General features: G+C 39.1%; 1 protein-coding gene across 1 annotated transcript in view; it reads left to right on the top strand.

Annotated features, from left to right (window-relative positions):
- The window catches only part of LOC6032521, a 290,364-nt gene that overhangs the window by 83,463 nt on the left and 187,765 nt on the right, over window positions 1–19,136 (top strand). The gene's annotated exons all lie outside the window — the stretch shown is intronic.

Below are 19,136 nucleotides of genomic sequence, written 5' to 3'. Positions count from 1 at the left end.
CGATGAACCTTCAGTCGAGAACAGAACACTGATGAAGTCTGCAAGTAGTAGACGAAATACGTATCTGTCAAGATATTAAAATATATAGCGGAATTAAAAGGAACAACTCGTCTCTTTGTATTCACAGTAATGCATTCTGCTAAAACGCTCAACCAAACCACAATAACAAACACGTTTTGTTTGGCTGACCATTATGTGCATTGTCCCGAAGTTTGGTTGAAGTTGGTTGCTGGAGTCCCGAGTAATAATCACAAATGTTTACGGTAGTCTAACTTGTACGTGCGTCAAACGCGTTCTAACCTGAAATCCCTTTGACCAGTTGTCGCACTTGCATCAATTTTCAGGGAGTGACAAGATAGCACGACAATATTTAAATTACTTTCATATGTAAAGTGACAAAAATGCACGGAGTTTTTTCGGTTTTCGTTGAATATCTCAGGATTGAAGTCGAATTTTGGGGATATGTGAATTCACCGTCAAAAATGACAGATCAAAATGTCATCAACTGGCAGCTCTGACTTTGACATGACATTTCGCGCAATGTTATTATTTATGTTTTTGTTTTGATTCAAACGGAACAAGAAGTTCCGGATGAAGACGGAGATTACTAGAGTGAACCGGGGGGAATCTCGAGGGTGGTCGAATTTCTACTGTCGCGTGTCTACTAAAAGATGGACGCGCCTACGCTTGAAGGTCATTCCGGGATTCGAGGGTAACAAGCAGCTCCCGGTCGATTTCGGACGTTTAATCGTCATCCTCCCAGAACACGATCACGTGAACACAGTCGGGTTTGCCAAGCATAGCCTGTGTAATTAGACGCGGGCCGCCTCCACTTAACAATCTGGACCCAAAGCCTTCCATATAAACTGTAACGGGAACTGCATGCACCGAGTCCAACCTCCTCCAACCCGGAATCTTCACCCTGAAAGGCTAGCAAGTCCTTGGAGATGCTACTAGACCTCGACGTACTGCACCTCATTCCTAACCCCAGCGAAAACGTCGTCAAACAAAAATTCGTCCCCGAAACCAGCTTTACCGATTGCCTGTTTTGCAGCCTGCTGCCTTGATTGCAAAGCAAAACAAAAACAAACTAGATGCGTCAGTGTCTTGCGAACCTTCGTGGTGAACGGACACTAGAGCTGCGGTATTTTTTACTACCTAAGCTCAGAGTTATTTCAAAACAAAATTCACAGTCTTTTTAAAGACTACCTGAGTTATTTTCCAAAATTCTAAACAGTCTTTTCAAGACTAATCCCACCTGAAATTTTGTTGTATTTTACAAACGAAGCCATCTTTTTAAGAGAACTTTGCTTGCAAAATGCGTCAAAACAAAGGTAAACGCAAATCTTCTGAAGATTTGGTCGTTACGTCGGTGAAGCGTTTGAACGCTAAACCGGCTAACGGAAACAGAAAAAGAAAACAGCCTCTTCTGAGGTCTGATTCTGATTCTGAATGTGAGGTCAATCCTCCAATTCCATTGACAAACAGTTTCGGTGTTTTATCCGAAACTGATGACAAGGAACCTTCTCCTCGTACTGAGCCTTCTGCCGTCGAGAAACGAGTAAAGGCACCGCCAATTGTAGTGACTTCCGTCTCCGATTTGGCCAGCTTTCGAACGCAACTGAAGAATTGCAAGGAAACTTGCAATTTGAAGGTTTCGTTCCAGCTTGGTCGAAGAGGAGAATGTCGCTTGTTGACGGAATCTTTACAAGATCACCAAACTTTTGTTGGTTATTTGAAAACCACAAACACAATTTCTACACGTATGAGACCAAGAATGCTCGTCCATTCAAGGCGGTCTTGAAAGGTCTCTCCAACGACTTGTCGGTGGATGAGATCAAAAACGAACTTAAGGTGTTGCTTGGCTTTGCCCCATCCCAAGTAATACCGATGAAGAAAAAATCAAACGGGAATATTTCTCGCTTTGGTTTGACTTCACAATTTTATCTGATTCATTTCAACAGAAATGAAATCAACAATTTGAAACTTTTGGACAAAGTACAGTTTTTGTTCCATGTACGGGTAAAGTGGGAGCATTTTAAGAAACATGGCGGTAATGGCCAGAATCTGACCCAGTGCCGGCGTTGCCAGGCATTCGGTCACGGTACTGATCATTGCGCCATGGTTCCAAAATGCATGGTTTGCGGGGATTCTTCTCACGACAAGGACAATTGTCCCGTGAAAGAAGTCACCCAATTTAAATGTGCAAATTGTGGTGGAAATCACAAATCAAATTTCTGGGATTGCCCCATCAGAAAAAGGTTTTGGATTCTCGTGCTAAGCATCAGCCGAAATCCAAACCGAAATTTTCTCAAAGTCAGGTTGTACCTGCATCTTTAAATCAAACGTTCGTGCTGTCTCACTCGAACAATTCTAGAAATACCCCTACCGTGGAAAAGTTAGGTAACAACAATGGCATTTCTTATGCTAACGTCGTTTCGGGTTCATCCACGAATTTTAAATCCTCTACCAATCTTTCTGAAATTGGGCAGGTACCTCAAATCTCATTTGAAAATTTTTCTGCTGGCAACGCTTTGGGATCTTCTGATCTCGGCGATGTTACGTTTGAAAAATGACTTTTTGCAAAACTCACTGTTTGGTTTGATTCAAACAATGAGTAATGCTACATCCATGATGGAAGCTATCCAGATTGGATTAAAATTTGCGAATGATGTTGTTCTTACCCTGAAGTTTAATCATGGATCTAAGTAATTCCATCAATATTATGAATTTTAATGCTCGCTCTTTAAAAGCGAAAGAAAATGAATTTTTCAACTTTTACGAGTTCATAACGTGCATGTTGCTGTTATAACCGAAACATTTTTAAAAACTGGCACTTATTTGAAAAGTGATCCAGATTATAAAGTTATAACTAATAACCGAATGAATCGAAATGGCGGTGGAGTTGCAATAGTTATCCACCGTAGTATGACTTATAGCACGTTACGTGACTTTAAGTTAAAAGTTATTGAAAGTTTGGGCATTGAACTTGAAACTTGTTTTGGGAAAATTATGATTGCAGCTGCATATTTGCCATTCCAATGCACTGGGGAAAATAAAAATTATTTCAAAGGGGATTTGAATAAACTTACTCGGCATAGATCTCGATTTTTGATCATCGGTGATTTTAATGCCAAACACCAATCTTGGAATAATTCTAAAGTAAATTCCAATGGTAAAATTCTATTCAGAGATTGCACTTCTGGTCTTTATTCGGTTTTATACCCGAATGGGCCAACTTGCTTTTCTTCTGTTAGAAATCCATCTACAATTGATTTGGTGTTGACAAATCAAAGTCAGTATTGTGGTCCTTTAGTGACTCATGCTGATTTTGATTCTGATCATCTTCCAGTAACTTTTTCACTTTCTCATGAAGCAGTTACCAGACCCAATAGTTCTGTGTTTAATTACCACAAAGCTAATTGGGACAGGTATCAGCATCATATTGAGAATAATTTAAATCATGATTTTGTTTTAGAAACCAAAGCTGATATTGATTCAGCCTTGGAATCTTTAACTAATGCAATTTTGGATGCTAGGAATATTGCTATTCCTAAAGTCCAAGTCAAATTTGATTCTCCCATTATTGATGACGATCTTCAGCTTCTGATTCGTCTGAAAATGTTCGCCGAAGACAGTATCAACGTTCTCGTGATCCTGCACTGAAGCGAATTCAAAAGATTTGCAAAAGGTTATTGACCACAGATTCACTCTCCTGCGAAATGAAAAGTTCGCAAGAGATGTCGAACAAATTAAACCTTATTCCAAACCTTTTTGGAAACTTTCAAAGGTTCTTAAGAAACCTCAAAACCCATCCCTTCTTTAAAAGATGGTGATAATATTCTATTAACTAATGGGGAAAAAGCTCAAAACTTGCTCAGCAGTTTGAGAGTGCTCATAATTTCAACTTGAATGTTTTGAGTCCTATTGAAAATCAAATTTCAATAGAATTTCAGAATATTGTTGAACAAGAATTTTCATCAGATGAAGTTTTTAATACGGATCTGAATGAAATAAAATCTATTATCAAAAAATTTAAAAATATGAAAGCCCCTGGTGAGGATGGCATTTTTACATTTTAATTAAAAATACCAGAAGCAACTTTAAGTTGCTTGGTCAAAATTTTCAACAAATGTTTTGATTTGGCATATTTTCCCAGTAGTTGGAAAAATGCCAAAGTAATTCCGATTTTGAAACCGGATAAAATCCTGCTGAAGCCTCAAGCTATCGGCCCATTAGTTTGCTTTCATCTATTAGTAAATTATTCGAAAGAATAATTCTTAATAGAATGATGACGCACATTAATGAAAATTCAATTTTCGCTGATGAGCAGTTTGGATTTCGCCTTGGGCATTCAACTACTCATCAGTTGTTGAGAGTTTCAAATTTAATTCGAAGCAACAAATCTGAGGGCTATTCTACTGGCGCTGCTCTTCTAGACATAGAAAAAGCATTTGACAGTGTTTGGCATAAAGGTTTGATTGCGAAATTAAAAGGTTTAATTTTCCGATTTATATCGTGAAAATTATTCAAAATTATTTGACGGATCGTACTCTGCAGGTATGTTATCAGAATAGCAAATCTGATCAACTACCTGTACGTGCTGGCGTCCCTCAAGGAAGCATTTTGGGTCCAATTTTATACAATATTTTTACTTCTGACTTGCCTGATTTGCCCCCAGGATGTCAGAAATCACTTTTTGCTGATGACACAAGCATCTCCGCCAAAGGCAGAAGTCTTCGTGTCATCACAAGAAGATTACAAAAAAGCTTGGATATTTTCAATTCTTATTTGAAAGAATGGAAAATTACTCCAAATGCTGCAAAAACTCAACTTATTATTTTCCCTCACAAACCAAGGGCTGATTTTCTTAAACCAAAAGTCATCACATTATAAAGATGAATGAGATAAATTTAAAGTGGGAGGATCAAGTGAAATATCTTGGACTTGCTTTTGACAAAAACCTTACTTACAAGGATCACATTGAAAGTATCCAGGTTAAATGTAACAAATATATTAAATGTTTGTATCCACTTATAAACAGGAATTCTAGACTTTGTCTCAAGAATAAACTGTTAATTTATAAACAAATTTTCAGACCTGCCATGCTTTATGCTGTGCCGATCTGGACAAGCTGTTGCTTAACCAGGAAGAAAAACTTCAGAGGATTCAGAACAAAATTCTGAAAATGATTCTGAAACTTCCTCCCTGGTTCAGCACCAGTGAACTTCATCAATTAGCCGAAGTTGACACTTTGGATGTTATGTCCAATAAGATAATTGATGCATTTCGACAAAAATCATTGCAGTCTTCAGCTGCATTGATCCGCTCTTTATATAGTTTATAAGTTAGTTTTAAGGTATCCCCACTGACGAACTGACGTGCCACGCGGAATCCAATTTTGACCGCAACCCTCTTTTTCTTTTTCTTATTATTTTTTTCTTGAGCGATTGTCAAACTCGTCTGTGCTCAAAGTGTCAAAGAGAACTGTCATTTTGTGAGTGACGGCTAAAATCAGCAGTTGGTTCACTCGGTCAAACAAAAGTAAACATGAAGAAATGGGGAGAAATTGCAGTGTGAAAAATTGTTTTAAAAACGATTCGAGAAATTTTAACACATCGTTCTACAAATTTCCTGACGATGTAGATCTATGCGGGCAGTGGGTACAATTTTGTGGGTCTGAGGAGCTCGAGGCGGCATTTGTGGCGGCAGGACCGTATGGCATCAGAGGTCGGAAAATATGTTCCGACCATTTCTCTCGTGACTGTTTCCGGATGCCAGAGAGAACGGAAAAAGGGTAAGAACAAGTGAATTGAAAATTCCTGGTCATATTCTAATTAAATGTAAAGTCTCAAGTACGGTGCTGTTCCTCGGCTGGATGCCAACGAGGAAAATTATTTTGACGTTGAATACCTCGAAGACGAGACAGTGCAAGATGACTCTTTGACTGCGGCCTGCAACGCGGCCATGCGCTCGTCCACCGGATGCTGGACAGTCAGCCACATCTCGTCAGACGCGTTGACGGACAACGTCCGACCGGAAGTTTACCGGCTTGATTTCAACGACAAGCAGGATTTCAAAATCATCAAAAACAGCAACGCAACTACGTCGTCACCCACTAACAACGGCCAGCCAACTTGGTCGGAGAGCAGCTTTATCGAAGAGTCGATCTCGAAGGTCGCCCCCGGGCCGGAGGCCTGCAATATGGACTGCGATGACGAGTTGTTCTCAACAACTAGCCCCAGCGCGGCCAGGCGCTCGTCCACCGGAAGCTGGACAGTCAGTCACCTCTCGGCAGACGCGTTGACGGACAACGTCCGACCGGAAGTTTACCTGCTTGATTTCAACAACGAGCAGGATTTCAAGATCATCAAAAACAGCAACGCAACTACGTCGTCACCCACTAACAACGGACAGCCAACATGGGCGGAGAGCAGCTTTAACGAAGAGTCGAACGCTAAGGCCGCCTTCGGGCCGGATGCCTGCAATATGGACTGCGATGACGAGTTGTTCTCAACAACTAGCCCAAGCGCGGCCAGGCGCTCGTCCACCGGAAGCTGGACAGTCAGCCACCTCTCGGCAGACGCGTCGCTGACGAACATGGTCCGACCGGAAGACGAGAAGGATTTCGGGCCGGATGTCAGTAATATGGAATGCGATGACGAGTTGTTGTCAACAATGAGCCCCGGCGCGGCCAAGCGCTCGTCCACCGAAAGCTGCACAGTCAGCCACCTCTCGACAGACGCGTCGCCGACGGACAACGCTCGACCGGAAGTTTTGACCGGCGATACCGGCGTGACATTTTCGAAGACCACAGGGAAAACCAAAATTAAGAAGTCGGACAGGAAGCTTAAGGAGAAATTGAGAGCAACAGAACGAACCAGTGCAAGACGGGCTGCGGCAATTAAGAGGAAAACAGCGGAGATTAATGACCTGAAGAAACAGATTCGTAATCTGAAAAAACAGCGCAGTTGTGACCATAAGCTGATCACGAGAGTTCGGAAGAATTGTGTGCTGTACGACAGCTTGAAGAACGAAGGGAGAAAGTTGCGGTCAAGGCAGTACTCGGATCAAACAAAGAAATTTGCGCTGTCCCTGTACCTGAGCGGTCCCCGAACCTACAGAATGGTGAAAAACTCCAAGACTCTTGTGCTGCCATCAAAGCGCGCAATCAAGCGCTGGATGGAAAAAGTGAAAATCCGTCCGGGTCTTAACCCAGTCATTTTGAAATGTGTTGCTGCAAAAACAAAAACGTTTGATCAAAAGGATCGCGTAGTAGCCGTTTCAATGGACGGCATGAAGATACGCGCGTCCTTGACATACTCCGCCAAGTCTGACGTCTTCTACGGATTTCCGGACGACGGATCAAACCGGCGAATTCAGCGTAATGACCCAAAGAAGCTCGCAACCGAGGCCGTTGCTGTATTGGTGCAAGGAGTTGGGCGGAAGTATAAACAGGTATGACTTTAGGGAAAGTTTGATTACCATGTGGGTATTCAATTTAATGTTTACATTTTAGGGATTGGGCTACTACCTGACACACAACACTCTTGGCAGCGTAGAACAGATGAAAATCGTTAAATCAACCATTCGAGCTCTTCGTGACATCAACTTGGTGCCCAAAGTCCTGGTGATGGACCAATTCACGACTAACACCAAAATGGCGCGAGAAGCTGGGGCCACAGTGCGGAAGCCATTTTTTCTGGTTGACGACGACCCGGTCTACGTCATGTGGGACCCGCCTCATTTGACCAAGAGCACACGTAACAACTTGAAAAAGCACAACGCAGTTTTTGGCGCTCGAATTGCGAGTTTCGGAGATATTGAGAAACTTTTCGAGCTGGATTCTGTGGCAAGTCCACGATTAGCGCCACGATTGACCGAAAAGCATATCATCGTACCACCGTTCTCACCGATGAACGTGTCGTTGGCAGTAAGAGTACTTAGCCAGTCTGTGGCTACTGCAATAAGGTGGTATGTTGAACAAGGGCAGCTTCCGCAAAGAGCACTACAAACCGCGGAATTTCTGGAGATAAACGACAAACTTTTTGACACTTTCAACAGCCGATCTGAAACATGTCGCAGTAAGGTAAAAGAGTAAATCGTTGAGCTTGCAACAGTAATTTTTATATCTAATTGTTTATTTATTCACACAGCCTTTCAAAGCCGCACTTAAAGAAGATTCGTGCCACTGGAAGTTCTTGGAACAAACAAAACAAATTTTACTGGATATGTATTACACGACCAAAGATTGCGTTAATCTCTCAGAGGTAAAGACAGTGTTTAGGTTTTTTTTGCTTATTTATTTACATTATTTATATTATTTTTTTGTAGGCCAAAGAAAAATCGGGTACTTTGACCAAGATTCAGCGACTCCCACCTTATATTACTGGCTACATATCGAACATCAACGCACTCCAGCTGCTTTGGAACGATTTGCACCTTAATTATGGTTTCGAGTTCCTGTGCACAAACCAAATCGACCAAGACAAATTGGAAAATCTCTTTTCCGAGGTTAGAAGGAAACTCGGCGCGAACGATTCACCAGATGTAGCTCAATTTGGGGCTGCATTCAAATATTCCATTATTGAGTCCAACATAATGGACAAAACTGGATCGAACTGTGAGATTGATGATTCGACCCCGCTGCTAACTGATGCAGACATTAGTGTACTGATCAACGCGATTACTCCCGACGAAGTCAAGCATACTTACAAGTTCATCCCTTTGGACACAACAACCCCTCTTGAGGTTTCAACAAAAGTGTTGAATGGATTAGTTTACACTTTTGGATCTGCTGTGAGAAAACTACCCCACAAAAAATGTATGGCTAATCTTAAAACCGAGGACCAAGACCGTTTCATCAACGACGACGCGTACAGCTTCCTGGCCATGAAAAACAGTGCGTCAGGGCTAGATCTGATGATTCCCAACAACAAATTGTACGAAATCGGAATTCTGTGCTACGCCGCATTTGAGCAGAAGTTTCGCCATTTTTTATATCAAAACAAGGCTGGCGTTAAAACTCGGCTTAAAGCTTATCTCGACTACGCAATGTTTGATGACGGACTGTGCGAAAAGTGTTTCGATCGGTTGGTAGACGCAATTTTCAACACAATGTTCGAAGGTTTTCTGAAACAAATTCGCTCGCTAAATTCTAAAACCAAGTTTCTGAAGAAATTTAAACGCAACCGAAAGGCAATTAAACTAGGCCTTCCCGTTTAATTTGTGATATGTAACCTCGCAATGTCAAAAATAAATAAACATAAAACGACTAGAAGAGTAATTTCTTTATTTCTTGAACGAAAATGATTGATTGAAGAATTATTCACGAATTATGAACGATAAGCCCTTGAAACCGAATCTCTGCTGACCTCCGGTGGCCTGGATTATGCACGATCAGCCCCTAAAGACAAATCTGCGCTGACTTCCGGTGGCCTGAATTATGCACGAATCTGCGCTGAACTCCGGTGGCTTGGATTATGCACCAATCTGTACTGACCTCCGCTGGCCTGGATGGTCCACATCCACCGCCATCTATGAACTCATGGGATTCATATTTACAAACAGATTTTTGAAGCTATGAATAGAAAAGACTAGTTCAAAATCACATCCAGTTAGCTTAAACAAATCTTTAACACTTATATAAACACATCACACAGTTTAAAATTCCAAAAATCCAGCGGGAGAATGAATTAAACAGCCAACAGGATTCGTTCTGAGCACTGATTCACATTACTTACCTTAAATTTAGACAATAAAAAGATAAATTAATAAAAACTATCTATGCCAAATTGACCATAACGTAAACACATCAACTTTTGAAAAGCCTCTTTGATGCTGTTTGTTTACAAACATTTCTAAGAATATTGCTCATTCGATAAAAAACGATCAACGTGCGGTCATCGTGTTTCAAAGGCATTTCCTTGGCGCTATTGCAAAATGAATTGCCGCAGTTTAAATTTAGTTTAAGATGTGCAATACTTGAAAATCAGCAGGAGCACCAAGAAAACCAATGTCAATAATAAGAAGAAGGGTTCCGAGAGTCTGAATGTAGATGGTGCTAGTGTTTAACGGAAGATTCAAACTGTTTTGCGGTCAAGTTTTTTACATAAATATGTACGTGGTGGCACGTCAGTTCGTCAGTGGTATCCCTTTTCCCTTTTGTACATGTAGGACCTCCTACATTTGAAATCACTGAATAGCGAAAGCTACAATATTTCATAAAAAAATGAAAGTTGCTAGTATTTAAAATTGAGGTGAAAAGTCATCGTTTGTGATTGGACACTCAATAATATTTTAACTGAATGAATGTACATGGAAAAGAAATTTGAATAAATATAAATTAAAAAAAAAAAAAACTAGATGCGCGCGCAAAACGAAATCGAAAAAGTCAGCGCTTCCAGGTCGATCTGTCATACGAGGGGCGAGCCGATATTGTACCCGCGGTTCACAGCTTATGAGTCATACTTTTTGGAAATTTTCGTTCGGAGTGTTTAGTCTTTAATTAGTCTATTGTCAAGAGGTGAGGCATTGTGAGTTGGCGACAAAATATCCGCTGACCAGCAGCGACATTTTAGAAAACTGTAGTTTTTTTCTGACGCAAAATCTGTCATCATTCCCTGATATAATTTTACCAAAGGTTAAGTTTTCTCAGCCAATCGCTCGGCAGCTTGAAGAATCTGGCAACCTTGTCTTAAGTTATGATCACTTGAGTGATGTTTTTGTAGTTATTAGTAGCCAAATTAGTTATTCTTATTTGTAGTTATGTCCATCCAAGACAAAGAACCATTTAAATATCAAAATTAGGTCGGCATTCTCGGAACTCATCTAAATTGAAGCATTTATGTTTGGCAACCTCATTGGACGACTGCACAAAGGTTCACCTTCATAGCGCTCCTCGTCACCGCGTCAAGTGCAAGTGGAAAATTTCAAATCGACAAAGTTCCTGGAAATCTTAATGGCTCTGACTGCTTTCTCTTCAGAGTCCGTAACATTTGGTGCAAAGTAAACTTTTCGCCAGCTTCTCGGAACTCCAAGCAGGGCGGCTGCCAAATTATGTTTCACACTGTGGGGAAAAGCCAAGAACGACCGACGTCGGCCAATTGAGTTTTCAGAGCTAAAATTATCTCCGACGATAGGTGGCGGTCTGCAAGATGAAGGATTTCCCCGAGGCTACCCAGCTATGGAATGAAATCTGTGATATCATCAAAATTTTAGCTTCATCTCCGGCGAAAAACAACCGTCTATGGCGTTGTTTGTTGAAGACACTAAAGCCTCATTTAGAATCAAGCTTACGCAAACTCTTGCGAAAACAATCATCAAGTTGATCCAGTCTAGTATCGAACATCGGTTGCTGCGATCCCTGTCTGATGTCGAAGTTACAAAGTAAACAGGGGCAAAAGTGACGGACGCAATATTCTGTGATATGCCATTGTACATCAGGCTTAAAGCCAAAACAAATTTAAGTGACTGGAATTGAACCCATTTCCAAGGCTTGCTAAGCAGAACCGTTATCATGTTGCCACTGTGGTAAACAAAACAGCGTTAATTTTGACAGCTGAGCTCACGCACACTATCACGCAGAAAAATGTTTTGTAGAATCAGCCTGTACGAGGTTTGAATCAACAAAATTTTTGTTGAATATAATCAACGCCGATTTTGCGTTGAAACAAACCATGTTTTTTTTCAATTCCACAAAAGTTTTTTGTTGTTTCGAAAAAGCTGCTTTGACGTTTAGCGTTGATTCAACAAAAATAATGATTTTCAAATCAACAAAACGTTTTGTTCATTCAAATATGCCTTATTTTTCTGCGTGATTAACCGCTTGTAAACTGTAGTTTACGGCTCTCCCGCAAGGTGACGCTAGTGTTGAGTTGTTTTTCTTTAGCTGTCAAACTGCAACACTTTCGTATTTGGTGTTTTTCCCCACATTTTCACTTCGTAAGACAGCAGCTGGTGGGAAAATCTCCACCCAAAATTTGACTCCCTCTCCCTCTCTCTCACACAGGCAACACCGCTCTCCCAAGTTGTTTGGGAATAAACAGGGTCACGAGCGCCAAGGTCGTTGTTTTCCCATTCTTTTTGTATGGGTGGCAACCTAACCTTTTCTTTTCTTCTTGTTGACGTTATGTTTTTCTTTCTTTTCTTTTTTTTCGGGAGGATTCGAGGGATTACTCGTTTGTTGCCTTCTGTGGAAAGAAATTTCGGGTGTATATTGCCATTCTAGGCGGGGAGAGTATCATTCAGGGGTTGTTGTGCCAGGCCAGGCCATGAACTCCCCACGTTCGTCCTTGGAGGATAAAATTGGATGTGAGTGTGTGCGCTGGATTGGGGGATAAGTCAACGATATTGCTTTTGAAAGCGTGCGGGATTTCTTTTTCTATTTTTTTGCCTCCTTAGAATTCGATTCAACATCAGCATATCAAGCAGAGAGAAAGGAAGAAGAAACAAGCACAGAATGGGAATGATGGATTGGTAACAGTATCAGTCTTTTTGCAAGTACTAAGTATTTATATTTTAACGTGCTAGCTTATCATTGTGTATAACTACGATGTTGAAATATGCTGCAGTACAACTGGAGCCTGGAATAAAACGACGTGAGCCACGTCTTGTTGCAAGAAAAAATATTTTATTTGGAAAAATAAACATTCATTTGATACAAAAACGTTCAAAAAATCGACTTGTTTTGAAAAGTGTTGTGTTGTTTTTTTTCTTAATTTATAGGCAAACTTTCAATGTTTCAGGGCATTATGAAAATACCAAATGGTTGAAGTGACTTAGGGTGGCCACCTCGGGAAAGGCCGAGGTGAAAAATGTCAGCAAAAAACTCGCTTTTTAAGGAACAAAACCAGGTCCCTGCAATGGCGGCCATCTTTTTGTAACCAAAGCTTCTGACGCATACGGGAACATAAAGAAGACAACAACAAAAACACTTCTGTCAATTTTGTATCAACAAACCAAACAGCGTGTATTGATCTACTATTTTCCGGCTCGTGATCTATACCACGACGGACATTCGGTGTTAGCCCAACACACCATTCTATAACATTTGCTCTCTGATTACGCAAACAACAAACAACACAATAAGAATGATTTATTCGATTTAACATAAATAGAAGATCACTGCGAGTCGCTCGAGCTGGAGCTGGAACTGTCCGTGGACATGACCTCCACGTCATCCTGGCCACCAGCGCGGGTGTCTAGCGGAATCGATGACCCACCACCCATAGTCATGTGCAGCTCAACCGAAAGATGCCACGCGAACTGGTTCTGCGCCGAGACCGTAATCTCTCCGATGCCACCGAAACCCCCCGGAGTTATCTCCGAACCGCCAGCCGATTAATTTCGCCGGGATTGTTCTGGCTGGCCGGATTCTGGTGCCCGTTGATGGCGGAATTGCAGAGGAAGCCCAGCCGCATCTCTGTCCGTCGGGTATGGCCGGCGCTGGTCTCCCTGTTGCCACGTGAGTGGGGCGCAGATCGCGTTCGAGGCGATTTTCCGGTGCGCAAACTTAATCAGCTCGTCCGACAAAACCGGCCGCTTGGTGGCCTTCGCGAAGCTGGTAAGCTTTTGCCTCGCCTGGAAGATGGACGTTGCCAGAATGTATTCGGCTTCCTTCAGTTGCTTCTGCAGCTGGTTAATTTCCGGCCTGGTCTGCCGCCAACTGCAGCGTCGATTTCATCTCTTTGTCCTTGGAAACAAGCAGCTCCACCAGCTGGGCATGGTCGGCGCTAAAAATCTTACAATATATTTTTTAAGCCGCGCTGCCTCAAACAATTTTACATTTGTCTCACCAAAAAAAAAAATGGTTTTATCGCTTTGACGTTTCTAAATGTAAACAGTAGGCCGCCATCTACCACTACATCAGCAGCCGATTTCAGATAGGGGCTACTCACAAACACTTATGCATGGGCTAGTTTTCAGACAGGGGCTACTCACTAATACTAATGCAAGATTATGGTGATGGACGAGTAGAGTATCCCTTTACTCTGACACCACCCCCTCGAACAAAACCAGGCCCCTGTGATGACGGCCATTTTATTGAAACCAAAACTTCTGACGCCGAAGAGGAGATAAAGAAGAAAACAAAAAAAAACACATCTGTCAACCGCGTCGAACCGCGTCCACTCTGATTTTTGTTCAAATGAAAGAATTTTGGTAAAAAGAGGACTATTTCAAGTACGGATTCCCTCAAATCGCTCAAATCCAATCCGTCAGCGAATCTAGATCGAAACAACCGTCATCAGCCCAGCCAGTGGTGCAGGTCGAGCAGGCTGAGGTTTTATATTTCGGCATCAAAAAACCATTCAGGGTGCCCCTTCTTGAACGAACCACCGTTATTTTCCGGACCACGACGGACATTTGGTGGTAGCTGCGACACTTCCGTCACTCAGTGATTACGCAAATATGAACACAAGAACACTTTTTTTACGCCACGCTGCTGCAAAGAATTTCCCATTTTAAATAGTTTGACCGTTTTAACGTTGCTAGATGTAAACAGTAGGCCTCACCTACCAATACATCAGCAGGCGATTTCAGATAGGGGCTACTCACAAACACTAATGCGGGGGCTAGTTTTCAGACAGGGGCTACTCACTAATACTATTGCAAGATTGTGGTGATGGGCGAGTAGAGTATCCCTTTACTCTGACACCACCCCCCTGAACAAAACCAATGAGATCGGTTGTGGTCGGTGACGTTTATACCTGCACTTTAAATTAAATGTGCCACTTTCGGTTTTTCATAAACTTTAGAAGTACACCCAAAGTTAAAGACCATGCGGATAGTCCTTTCGAAAAGAATCGAGGGGAACATACTATTTGGCGAGAGTATAGAACTCTCGCGCTTACAACAACAAAAAATCATGTTCATCATGGGACACGGTCGATTCCCAAAATTGAGGGGTAGGCGTGGAGTTTAAATGTCAAAGTTTCTCGTATGCCATGAATTTTACTAATTCGCATGTTTATGCAAAAATAATTAACGATATGATATAATTTTATATTATTATAATTATCTGAAATCAATTTTGGTTGGAAAAAGATAATTTGAGTCCAATGTAGAAATGTTAATTGGGGAAATTCTTGTATGTTTGGATGGTTAAATACTCAAATTGACTTCCGTCTGATTTGCAAATTCTTCCTATTTTAACAAATGATTACAAAAGTTTTGATAGAACCATGCTTGGTCACTTCCCATTAGCTATTTATTACTTGATATTGATTAAAAAAAAATTGTGAAAAATAACTAAGTTAGAAAATGCATTACACACCCGTACAGTTTATATGCAATCATGAGCCTTCAAAAAATGTAAGATTTGACGAAACAAGAATGTTAAAAAAAACCTTTTTGCGGTTATGAAAATTCAACCAAATTTCAAAGATTTTTTAATTAATTCAAACATGCTAAAAATGATTCTAGTTGCAGGGGAATGCATTTTAAATTGATTTCATTTGATTGCTTTTGAAATTCAATTAAAAATTTAAACTTGAAAAAAATATTTTGTTTGCCCCCTCAAATATATGAATATTAAGAATATTCAAAAATTAAGGAATTGAAGTGAATGCAACTTTTTTTAATAAGAAATTGATGAAATTTAAGAAATTTGTTACTTTAGCAAAATTCAATTATTTCAAATTAGATAATATCATTGATAAAAAAATTATTAAAAAAAATATGAAACCCGCGAAATTAAAATTATTAAAAACAAGGAATTCAAGTGTACTGTATCGAAAGGGCTGATTTTTGCTTGTAAGCAGTGGCACAGAACTCAAACAACTCATAAATTGAAGAAATTAAAATAAAATAAGAAATTTAAATAATTAACTAAAATATATTAAATTTTAAATTTCCAGAAATCGACGAAATTTGAGAAATTAAAAAATTCTCATAAAATACAAATAATTCATAGCACTCAATTGACTCAATTAATTAAATTTAAAAAAAAAACTACAAATCAGCTTGAAAAATTTGATAAATAAAAACAGTATTTCAAGGGTAAAAGACATAATATTTTATATTTAAATAAAATTTAACATTTCAAATAATCTAGATATTCAAGAAATTCAGGAAATTTCAACTAAAGGTATTTCAAGCATACTTTATCAAATGGTCTAATTTGTCTTTGTTAGCGGTGACAAGAAACATTAGAAGCTAATCCCGTAATTTAAAAATAACCTAGTTTCATAAAAAAAAATGAGATAATTAGATTATGAAGCTTATTACAAAAAAATGAGAAATATTGAACAAAAAAAAAGTAAGATTTTAATAAAATCCAAGAATTTTAAGAAATAAAAAAAATTCTAGAAAGAAAAAAATAAAATGAAAATCAATTGATTCAATTAACCCTCTACAACCCAACCCCGCCTCTAGACGGGCTTCGATTTAAAAAATCGCCAAAATTCCATTTTTCAACCAATTTTTGATCTTCAAAAAGCATTGGAAAGAAGAACATTAAAAAATTTTGGATAATTTTAGGTTTTGAAGTTTCACTTTTTTTTTGTGACTTTGCCAATGTTTTTAAAAATGTATTTTTTTAGGGGTCAACTTTAGCTGTGTTTCTTTACTAACATTTCCTATATTTTAAGTAAAAAGAAGTATGCAGCAATTTTTCTAGTGCCTCAGACTATTCCTCTACGCATTTATTTACAATTTAATTTATAATGGTTCCATTTTATGGCAGAAAATGTGAAAAACATGCAAAAAATTGAAAAAGTTACTGTTAAAACATGAAAAAATTAGATAGGCAAAATGTAATGATAGGAGGTAGTAGAGTAGGCCAAATACTACCAAAAACAAACAAAAACTAAACAAGAGAAATGCAAATTAAAATACAAAAAATAAAACAAGAAAAACATAAAACAAGAGAAGTAAAGTTTTTTGTAGAACAAAAGTTGCTCAAAATGACCTCCTAAACACGGGAAAAATATAAATTTTCGAAAAAAAAAAATTTGGCAGTAGAGGGTTAAGTATAAGAGGTTTGAAGAAATCTTGAAATTCGAAAAACAAAATATAGAATTCAAATAACCATGGATATTCTAGAATTAAAAAAATAAGATTATTAAGAAATTTTAAAAATCTAGAAAGTTTAGAAATTTAAATCATTCAACAAAATTTAAATTCATCAAATAAAATAAAATTGCAAGCTCAATGCATTAGTGACATGCAATTCTCAATGCTTGCCAACCAATGAAAAAAGTTTTTTTCCTGAAAATTTTCTTTTTTTAGTATAATTATTTGCCCCGAATTTTTGCCAAAATTTTGAAGGGTGGAGTTTAAAGTTGCAATGGCCTAATTTATATTTTCAAATCCCATCGAAATTCGAAGAAGGCGATACAGTTGTGTTTTTAAGATTATGTATTATTTTAAATTTTGTTTGTACATGTCATTTCAAAAAAAGAGAAAACAATTGTGTTTTTAGGTTAAAATTGGTATGACACGGTTTATGTCTCAAATTCATTTGAAAGTACTTCAAATTTACATTCCAAATTTGCCAAGCAAAATTTATTAGTATTTTTGTAACTGTACACCAGAAGAAAAATATGGAAAAGTGTTTCAGTTCATTGCGCCAAAAAGAGATTAAATTCAACCAACCAAACTTGGTTTCTTCACAAAAGCCGTTGCAAATATTTTTCAAAGTTTATGTCGCCCCCCTCCCCCTCTTTCAGGGGGGCAAAAATGTTTTTTTTCAAAAAACTTCAAATTTTGTAATGGAAATAGAAGTTTTATCAGCTGAAACAATTTGAAATTCATTTCCTGCATTTAAAATCATATTTATTAATTATTTATTAATTTCAATGCACAGCACAGCAAAAAGGTTTTTTTTCACCGAAATGTTTTTTTTCAGCACTTGAATATTTTAAAAACTAATGATTTCAAAACAACTAGGCAGGTGTAAAATGATTTTAAAAACACTTTTTTAATTCAAATGGCCTGTAATTTCAATGCTTTTGTTCGGAAAGACGCCGAATGTTTTGCCCTGATTTGCGCAACTGTCACCCAGTGTGCGTGAGTCCACCCAGTGTCACGCTGTCAGCGACGGCGCTGCCAACGTGACAGCGCAAAACTACGAAAACTTCGCGAGCCGAAGAGCGCGCATACGAACGAGCGGAGAGGGAGAGAGAAAGTATTTTCACTCCGTTTCGAGACGCGAACGAGACACGTCGCGCAAGTGTAAATAAAAATCAGAAATTCAAAAGATTTGTCAAAGGTGGAAAAGCTAGTCCCAGTGTTTTTATCACCCCAGAACCGAAAATACAGTCCATCCGCAGAGTCCAGTTGGGGGATTTGGCCCCAACAGCTTTTATTTTTTTGAAATTTTTTCACCTCTTCTCTTTGACTTTGACCAAGGATAAAGGGCACAAATTTTTAATAAAATATGTAATACCCTGAGCACAATAAACAGTTGCAGATTTATTGTATTTTTTAAACATTTTTTTAAACTAGACAAAAACTGTCCATAATTTTTAACCGTAAAATATCTTTTAAAACATGTTGAGCTTTTTCATTATATAGTTAGGCCGTTGCAAATATTTTTCAAAGTTTATGTCACTCCCTCCCCCCCCCCTTCAAAACCGGTCCGAAAAATCAAGGGGCAAAAAAACTGTTTTCAAAAACTTCAAAATTTCAAAGGAAATAGAAGTTTAACCAACTGAAAACAATTAGAAATGCATTTTCCTGCATTCAAAATCATAACTGGGCAGGTTTAAAATGCATTTTAAAACACTTTTTTCATTCAAATGTTGATACCATGGCTTGTAATTTCAATTTTTATATATTTTTTTTTATTTTTTCGACCTGATCAAAACTGCCAACTTTTGGACAGAAATTGGCCACCGCAGCATTTGAATCAACAAAATTTATTCCTGCTCGGTTTCACTGGAAAATTCCAACCAGCAAAATTAATTACAGCCCGCTCCCTTTTACGACTGTCGTTCCGTCTCGCAGTCAAAACAACGCACTAATTTTGCAATCCAAGGTCTCGTAAACTACAAGATCGGCCATCCCCCGGTAAATGGTTTAAGGGCACTGTTATCGCAAAGTTTGTTGACTGCTAAAAGGTCGTAAAGCATTTTGACGCGGCGGACAAAGGTTCGAGAAGACACAGCGCGCAGTCAAGTTTCATTATGCCCAAG

The sequence above is a fragment of the Culex quinquefasciatus genome, chromosome 3, assembly GCF_015732765.1.
Source record: "Culex quinquefasciatus strain JHB chromosome 3, VPISU_Cqui_1.0_pri_paternal, whole genome shotgun sequence".
NCBI classification, from domain to species: Eukaryota; Metazoa; Arthropoda; class Insecta; order Diptera; family Culicidae; genus Culex; species Culex quinquefasciatus.
This window is presented reverse-complemented; position numbering and strand designations above follow the sequence as displayed.